The sequence below is a fragment of the Oryctolagus cuniculus genome, chromosome X, assembly GCF_964237555.1.
Source record: "Oryctolagus cuniculus chromosome X, mOryCun1.1, whole genome shotgun sequence".
Taxonomy (NCBI): Eukaryota; Metazoa; Chordata; class Mammalia; order Lagomorpha; family Leporidae; genus Oryctolagus; species Oryctolagus cuniculus.
This window is the reverse complement of record NC_091453.1, coordinates 17,097,801-17,107,402: the sequence shown is the minus strand read 5'-3', so window position 1 is coordinate 17,107,402 and position 9,602 is coordinate 17,097,801. Positions and strand designations below refer to the sequence as shown.

Genomic DNA, 9,602 nt, shown 5'->3' with positions numbered 1-9,602 from the left:
CCCAGAGAATTTATTGTTATATGAAGAAAATGTTATTATGTTGATAGTATTCTTACATAATGTGCAGCAACAAACTATTTTAACAAGGCAGTTTCACTAGATAGGTTTCATTTTTCAAAAAAGGGGAAGAAACACCATTCTGTGGCTCGATGTGGGTTTGTCAGTTATTGCCTCCCCATTTCCTGGGACTTCCCATTGCTTCTTTAGCACAAATCAGACTTGAGCGAAAACAACTCTTTTTCCGTGGAATCAGTTATAAAAAGAATGGCAATGCTACAAGCTGCTTAGTCCCTTAATCTTATTGAAAGGCTTGTGCACATTGCTGAAAGAGCACTGGCTGGCTTCTTCCTCTCTTTGGCTAATTGCTGTGATTCTCCAGGACTAAAGGAGCTGGTTAGTGAAGGTAAGAAAAGAAAGGCAAAGGGCCTTACAATGTTGCTACCATTTTCTCTCATTTCTCTTCTTACACTTTCTTTTTGCTCTTTACCACCAGAACTCAGATATGGTCTTCTAACACTTACAACGCTTTTCCAGGTTACCAAATCAAAGGAGAATAGGAGTTTAAGTAAGCATTCAATGGAGTTGGACAATAAAGAGAAATTAAGCCAAAGAAGTCCTTCTTCTCTTATCTCTTCATGTTTACATTTGGACATTTCTAAAAGATATATTTTTACTTAAAGCTTTGCATTCATCCGATCAAATATTTGTTGTGTCATTTATTCAGCCTTGTTTGCTAATTGTTACAGTGGTTTAGCTTCTGTGTTTAAAAAGAACGCGTACAAATTTAAGCAGAATTTTGCAGGCAAAACACCGCTCTTGACTTCAGTTACAATGATGTAGTTCCAGAGATGAACACAATCACAGTACATTCCAATTGGATTTGGCTCTCAATTATTCAATTCAGCGAGTAAGCAATAGTGTTTTCTATGCAGCAGGACATGCTCAAAGAATGAGATCTATCATGATGATGCTTTTCCAATTTTCATCTGGGTGATGTGGGGGAAAGGCTGCCTTTTGATATTAAAGACAGTGCAATCATGGGTGGACTTTTGTTTGAACTATCTTTAGTCCCACTCAAATATTCATTCTCTTGTGTAATTGAAAACAGACTTGGTTTGATGGGAATATTAATATTTTTATAACATTTCCTGCATTAGGACAGTGTGAGAAGATTGTTTCTGAGATTGAGAAGCTTTTCATAAAAGTGAAGAGTATCATGATGATAAGTTTGGAGACATGTAAAAGAAGTGCACAGATTTTATTATCTCAGAGCAAAGTGATGTTTGACTTAGTTATCTCAGATTATGGGAGTATTTCTAATCATATACATAATAAGTACTTTAGATATATAAAATTTTCTCTCCAGGTTCTTAACAAATGTTATATGACATAAATGTACCTTCATCTACTAGATAGAGTTATCTTCAACTTTTTATTTTGAAAAGTTCCAAACCATTTGAGAGTATATTTAGAACACATGTCACCCTATGTGACATACCTAAATCTCCTAAGAATAATGACAGTTGGGCTGGCGCCGTAGCTCACTTGGCAAATCCTCTACCTGTGGCGCCAGCACCCCAAGTTCTAGTTCCGGTTGGGGCACCGGGTACTAGTCCCGGTTGCTCCTCTTCCAGTCCAGCTCTCTGCTATGGCCCGGGAGTGCAGTGGAGGATGGCCCAAGTGCTTGGGTCCCTGCACCCGCATGGGAGACTGGGAGGAAGCACCTGGTTCCTGGCTTCGGATCAGCGCAACGCGCCGGCCGTGGTGGCCATTAGGGGAGTAAACCTACGGAAGGAAGACCTTTCTCTTTGTCTCTCTCTCTCACTGTCTATAACTCTCTCTCTGTCTCTCTCACTGTCTAACTCTGCCTGTCAAAAAAAAAAGAATAATGACAGTCTTCCACATAATTATAGCATCATGGAAATTTAATATCTATACAATACTATCTAATATTGACCCACATTTAGATTTCACCCGTTGTCCACATGTTCCTTAGAGCATTTTTAGTTTTTAAAGATTTATTTATTTACTTTATTTGAAAGGCAGAGTGACAGATGGAAAGAGACAGAGACACACAGAGAGAAAGAGGTCTTCTATCTACTGGTATACTCCCCAAATGCCTGTCATAGCCCAGGCTAGTCCAGGCCAAAGACAGGAGCCGGGAACTTTATCCTGGTCTTTCATCTGGGTGGCAAAGACCCAAGGTGCATTATTTGGAAGCTGTATTGGAAGCAGAGCAGCTGGGACTGGAACTGGCACTCCAATATGGGAAGCAGATGCCACAATATGGGACACTGTGCCACAAAGCCAGCTTTTTGCTATTTGTTTTTAAAATTTAGTGTGTAATTGAGGATCTTGCATTACATTTGGTTTTCATCCCTACAATTAAGCAAATGTCAATGGTAATAGGCATAATTAACATAAGTAACAATTATTAACAATTATAACATCAAGGAAATTTAACATCAATATGACACTCCTATGATCAGTTTTCTTATTTTCTTAGCCCTCTATCTGTGTCAAAATGCATTAAAAGTGATAATAATATTTAATTTTTCAATTTGTGCGACACTAAGAAAGAATATGAAGAAAAAAACCTAAGTATGACAAAATATATTTACAAAATATTTCTGCCCCCAAATTTACATCTTCTGAAATACGGAAACTCACATAGCAGATAAAGTCCTTGGAAGTAGCTGTTACCTTTGGTCATAAGAATTCATGCAGAACAAATGTAAAATTATTTATTTACTTGGTAATGTTAATATGGAAGACAGAGGATTTTGATTTACTATTGTACTATCTTAGCCTGAAACTAATTTCTTAGGAATCACTTCACATTTGAGAGATTAGATAATACCAAATTACTTGCTTTGTAATATATAGTATGGATTTGATTACATTATAATTAGATGAACAAAACAGTATTTAAATTTTCCATCATAACTCTTCAGTGATTTATATGCAAGTCTTCCAAATCAATAAAAAAAATTTGGATTGGAATTACAGGATCTAGAATTTATATTATAGGGGGAAATAGAGAAGTGAAGAGATGAAATACAGGATTTTGAGGTTTGGGGGTATTAAAAATTTTATCTTTGATATGTGACCTACATGTAATCTAAGAAGACAGCTTGTTTCACCCTTCAATTTAAGGTGAACATAAGTTTGCTCCTTTGATTAGAAAAGTAAGAAATAGTTATATGTTTCAAAATGTCAGTGAAAGCAGTTAATTTTAAACATTGCTAGTGATAGAATAAATTTCCCAAGCTGCTTAAAAGACAATTTGGCAATAGTTCTGATCTAGAAAGTCCACTGCTCCAAATGTGACCTAAGGAAACATTCATGGAGGCACATGCAATGATTATATACAGTGAAAAAGCACGAAAAACCTCAATATCCAATATGATAAATGATTTGCTAAAACAAGATATTCCTGTATAGACATACAAGTTCTCAACTGTTAAGAGGTGGATTGGTTTAAGCAGACATGCTGACAAATGGGAGCCAAACTGCACCCTAGCTAGCTAGGCCTAAGATCTCCTATTGAAATAGCAGGTAACATTTTCATGTCTTTAACTCCTCAGGCTTGCATTCTGTGATGCTGGGAGGCAGCTCCATTCCAATACCTCCATTTCTGTGTGGATACTGGAGGTCTCCTTGGTACCCATTTCAATCCAGCCTCTCCAGATAGCTTTCTTTGCACACACTTAAAATGTTCAAGAGGCAGGCTCTGTTCTGCTGCCTTCTCACACCAAATTCCCCTCTCTCCTCCAAGCGCCAATGCTTATTTTCCTTTGCTATTGCCAGTTGCTCCTTCACTTCAAAGACTGCTCCAATAATTTATTTTACCTTTTAAGGTAGCAGCAGGGTTTTACTAAAGTTGCATGCAATCCTGATGAACACTTTGGGATAGGGGAAAGAAGAAGCTAGACTCCTTTCCAATTTAGGGACAATAATTCTGAATGGGTGGCTAAGGGATCCAAAAGGTTAAAACAGGAAATGAGACTTGGGGGTTATGTATGGTGGGCCAAAGGATGGCTAGGGAACTAGGGCTCTCAGGACAGAAGGAAAAAATGCAAAGATCTCTGCAGTGGGCATAAGGTTTGAGGGAATGGGAAGGAGCTGGTTCTTATGTGAAAAAGACAACAGTGAGGCAAGCGAGGCAGACAAATAGCACATATCATGAGGGCCTAATATCCCTGGAGATGATGGAAAGTGGTTGGTATTTAAAAAGGGCATCTGCAATATTAAATTACTCTGTTACTCTGTGGAACTTGGTTGTAAAATTAAGGGTAAGATGATGCCAGTCTATAACAGTAGGAATAGTTAAGGAAAATGTTCTTATGACTAAATTTTAAAAATGGAGGATACATTATTTGTGTACCTCAAAGACTTATGAGCACTGACACACAACTGAGATGTGTGTAGTTACTCTGAGGTGGGCACTGGATGTCCCCCTAGAACTTTTTCATTCTGTACTTCATTTTGCTGCCTTCTTTCATTTGGCAAGTGCTGTTGTTATGAAATGGCATCAGAGCTGATGCCCTTTTTCTAGAAGGGCTAATTGCTTGTTATCATGACTCCATGATATTAACTGCTCTCAACTATGTGGTTTATGATATCCTGTAAGAGCAGAACACACATTTTGGAGTTTGTAAATTTGGGCTAGAATTTTGCCTCTAGCACTTAGCAGCTATATGACCTTGGGAGGGTGGTAACCTGTTTTCTCATTTGGAGATCTGGATCATGGTAATTTCTTTTCTTTTTTTTTTTTTGAGATCTAGTTATTCATTTGAAAGTCAGAGTTACACAGAGAGGAGAGTCAGTGAGAGAGAGAGAGGTCCTCCATCCACTGGTTCACTTCCCAATTGGCCACAACGGCTGAAACTGCAACAATCCAAAACCAGGAGCCAAGAGCTTCTTGCGGGCCTCCCATGCGGGTGCAGAGGCCCAAGGATTTGGGCCATCTTGTACTGCCTTCCCAGGCCATAGCAGAGATCTGAAGCAACCGGGACTCAAACCAGCACCCATAAGGGATGCCAGCACTGCAGGCGGCGGCTCCACCCGCTACGCCATAGCTCCGGCCCTGATCATGGTAATTTCTAACGTCCAGTGTTGTTGGAAAGTTAGGAGTAGTGTATGGAAAGCACCCAACACAGAGTTACTATCATTGTCGTGCCCTATCCAACTTATCACATATTCTTTTTTAAAAGGAATTTATTTTAAGATTATTTATTTATTTAATTTGTTTGAAGGGTGGGGGTTGAGAGAAAGAATGAGAAAATTCTCTCATCTGCTGGTTTACTCTCCAAATTTCTGCAAAAACCAGAGCTGGGCCAGGCCAAAGCCAGCACCTAGGAATTTAATCCAGGTCTCCCTTGTGGATGGCATGGACCCAGCTACTTGGGCAATTATAATTGCCTTTCAGGGTATGCACTAGCAGGAAGCTGGAGTCAGGAGCAGGAGTCTGGTGTACTGAATCCAGGTACTCCATATGGGCCTCAGTTATCTTAACCAGTGATTGAATGGCTATGCCAAGTGGCTGCCGTTGCATCTTTATTTGAAAGGGAGAGATACAAAAGAGAAGAAGAGAAAGGGAGAGGAGAGGGAGGGTGAGGGGAGGAGAGGGAGAGAGAGAACAAGCTTCTATTATCAAATTCCTGGAACAGCAAAGGGTGGGCGAGGCTGAAATCAGGAGCCAGAGACTCCATCTGGATCTCCCATAGGGGTGGCAGGGGTCCAGTGCTTAAGCCATCATTTGCTGCCTACCACGGTGTTCATTAGCAGAAAGCTGGATGGAAAGTAGGGACCAGACTTTATCCCAAGCACTTCAACATGGGATGGAGACATCCGAAGTGGCAGCTTACCTGCTGTGCCACAACACCTTACCCACCTCCCCCATCATCTTTTTGACTGGCCAAGGGTAGGCAGGCCATGGCCCAGGAACAAAATGACCTTCTGCTTGATTTTGTATATAAAGTGTTTTGGGAGCACAGCCAAAATCATACGTTTACATATTGTCTGTGGCTGTTTTCATGCTAGAATGGCAGAGTTGCAACAGAGTCCGTTAGATCTGCAAAGCCTCAAATATTTACTATCTGGCAATTCTAGAGAAAAATAGCTGATGCTTAGGTTACTTTTTTCAAACTATTTCCTCTTATGAAGTTCTTCCTCCTTTAGGTTTTGTTTTTGACTTTATGCTTGTGTTGCCGGGATAAACGTTAAAAGTGTGCCTATATAGAAAAGATATTACAAGTTTTCTGAGGCACTGGAAATACTAATGTAGAAGGAAGAATTTGTGGTGCAGTTTCTTCTGAAGACCAAGTAAATGATTGAACAAGGTGCTGTACTTTAGCACATAGTTCTAAGTTGTGAATTTGCACATAAGGCTAATTTTGGTATTCCTCTGTCTGGTAATGATTAATGAGAGCTAAATTTACCTAGAACATCTCATCTGCAAATGTCTTTGGGTGTTTTTTCTTTTATACTTTATACACACACACACACACACACACGGAGAGAGAGACAGAGAATTTCTCTAAGATAAGGGACAAAAATTCAAGTGATAAAATTTTTGAAACATTGAAAAATCCACTGGGTTGATCTAGTGTCTCCAATGAAATTGTCTAAAAAATGTTAACATTTGTTTGAAGTACACTGTTCATAAAACGTTTGAGAGGCCAGCGCTGTGTCATAGTGTGCTGGGCCTCCACCTACAGCACCAGCATCCTGTGTGGGCGTTGGTTTATGCCCTGCCTGTCCTTTTCCGATCCAGTTCTCTGCTATGGCCTGGGAGGGCAGTGGAGGATGGCCCAAGTGCTTGGGCCCCTGAACCCACATGGGAGACCTGGAAGAAGCTCCTAGCTCCTGGCTTCGGATCAGCCCAGCATTGCAGCCATTTGGGGAGTGAACCAGTGGATGGAAGACCTTTCTGTCTCTCCCTCTCTCTGTCTGTAACTCTACCTCTCAAGTTAATACAGAGTAAAATGATTTAAAAATTAAAAATTAAAAAATTAAAAATTAAAAAAAAAACTTTGAAGAGATATACTGGACAATCGAAAACTGTTGTTTATGAAATATCTATTTTTGTATTTTAAAATTTTGGATATTGTGATGTGCAAAACTATTTTTATCCTAGTGGAGCATTAAATGGCTGTTATGAGAATTAAATATGATAACATGTATACTTTTAATATTTTATGCACTATTACTTTGAGCAATTTAAAACAATCTTTCAAAAGTCTCCTTAGCATGCTCTCTGCTGCCCTCTGCTGATAATTTTCAGGGACTAATTTCGATTCTGATCAATGGTCACTTAATCTTCCTCATAAACTCATGCAATATTAAAGTTTGAAGGTACTCCAGAGATAATTTAATTCCACATTCTCAATTTAGAGATGGGAATACGAGTCTCTGAGAGGTTAAGTGATGTGAACACTGGCTCTATTTTCTAACTTCTGGTGTCTGAATGCCTAGTGACTTTGGACACATTACTCAATCTGTCAGCTGTAAAATGAGCATAATACATAGGGGGAGAGATACACTCTACTCTTCTTTCTTATGTGGGTCTTTGGCTGGATCTAGAACCCAATTAATACAAGAGCTGATAAATGAGAGAAAAGTGTACATGTTTTGTTAACTTTATGTATACAAGCACATGGGGATTTTCACAAGAGAATGATGTCCAAAGAAATGATCAAAGCATGATGCTTTTATGTTTCTTAGACAAGGAACAATAAATCTGTGAAGGGGTGACAGGATAAATGTATATCCAGACTAGGGTAGTGAACTCTGGGGATGTGTGGGGGATATAAAAGGTAGTGGAAGATAAGCATTGCTTCACAGAGTTTGTTTATTCAGGTTAACTGCAGCCCTAATTACCACTGTCTGGTAATCAAGGCCATTTTCTGGTCTTCCTATGTGAAGTGTATCTCTTCCATAAGAATTTTTATGGCTTGCTGTATGTAGGAAAAGACAAGAAAAAATGTCCTTTGTGAAGTTACAGTTCCTCCAGTGATTTTACTTTGAAATATCAAAATGCCAATTTGATCCTTAACTCCTTCAAATAGTAACTACATTTTAGAGTTTTTTAGGGGGTCAATTGATTTAGCACATAAAAAGCATTTAGGGAGTGGGCTTTTAGCCTAGCAGTTAGAACACCCACATCCCACACCCGAGGACCTGTGTTTGTCACCTGCTTCCATCTCCTGACTATAGCTTCCTGTTAATGTAGACTCTGGGAGGCAGTGATGATGGTTCACATAATTGGGTTGCTGCCACTCACATGGGAGACTTTGTGTTCCTGAATCCAGGCTTCAGCCCTGGCCCATCCCAGCCTTTGTGGGCATTTGGGAAATGAACCAGTGGACAGGAGCTCTGTCTATCTCTGTCTCTTAAACAAAGAAAGCCCTTTGAATAATGTCTGGGTTGTGATGAGTATTATATCAATGTTAGCTGTTTTATAGACTTGGCACTAGCTCAACAAAAACCACAGCTAGTGACAAGGTAAGAACCAGACCCCTGGTCTCTTTACTACCCACTCAATAAATATTTTTCCTTAGCGAGTGTTAGCTTTTCATTACTATAGCAAAATATCCAAGGCAAGCTACTTATGAAGGAAGGAGGTTTATTTTGGCTAATGATTATGGAAGTTCACAGTTGAAGATCAGAGCCCCACTGGTTGAGCTCTGTTGATGGCATTCTTGCTGGCAGAGTCCTGAAGTGGGGTAGAATGTCACATGGCAAGATGTAGTGTATGTGTCTGTATCTCTCCTTAGAAAACCATCATGATGCAGTAATTGAGGCCATGACCCAACAATCTAATCCAATTTAATTAGATACTAAAGGCCCCACCACTAAATACCATGACTGGATTAAGATTTCACCCTTATCCTGCAGCCAGAGGCTGAAGGAGACAACCAGGATCTATGAGGTGAGAGCAGACTGAGGTAGCCTGTGCCACTGGAGTATTCCCTGAGGGAGTACCTTGTGGACCACACTGACTTTGACTCCTGTCTGGAGTCCTAGTGGCAGGGCAGGGTACCCACCTAATCCAGTGAAAGAAAAGCACGTTTCTTTCTCCCCATCCCCCGACAAGGGCACCCAGCAACCCGTGGGGGAAAGGTTCCACCCTGACACCAGTAGAGGCTACACATATGCAACAGGGAATTTTATCAGAGGGAAAAATCTGTGTTTCCCTTAGACTGTGAGTCTGGTTGGGAGGGTTGAGAAGGGGGTGGGCACTCACACAAGACTGTGAGGTGGCCCTAGTCTCACAACATATCACAGGCTCTGGGACTCAAACTTCCAAGGCAGAGCACCCACAGACAGCTAGCTCTGGGAATGTCTCTGTTCTCTCATGGATGGGGCAGGCTCATGGGGCAGAATGGATCCTCTGCATCCCATGACTTTGGAAACCTTGTATGTGATGGCAGTGGAAACTCTGTGATTGTACAATAAGCCACAGGGTGTAGCTGGGTCTCTGGACAATCACTGTATCTGGTGTCAAAGGCACTACTCCCTGATTGCCTGGATTGGGTCATTGCAGGACCTGCTCACACTGAGGACCACACTGATCCCTGGTGCAGTTCCTGCACCAT

The 9,602-nt window shown here is 40.5% G+C and overlaps 1 protein-coding gene across 2 annotated transcripts in view; it reads left to right on the top strand.

Annotated features, from left to right (window-relative positions):
* The first annotated feature begins 201 nt into the window (after positions 1–201).
* TASL (TLR adaptor interacting with endolysosomal SLC15A4) overlaps positions 202–9,602 on the top strand; it is a 25,241-nt gene continuing 15,840 nt past the window's right edge. The window contains exon 1 of one of the 2 annotated variants that reach the window (XM_002720005.5): positions 202–403. The gene's annotated coding sequence lies outside the window, so the exon portion shown is untranslated. The remainder of the gene's footprint in view (positions 404–9,602) is intronic. The other variant, XM_051827662.2, reaches the window with a different exon arrangement.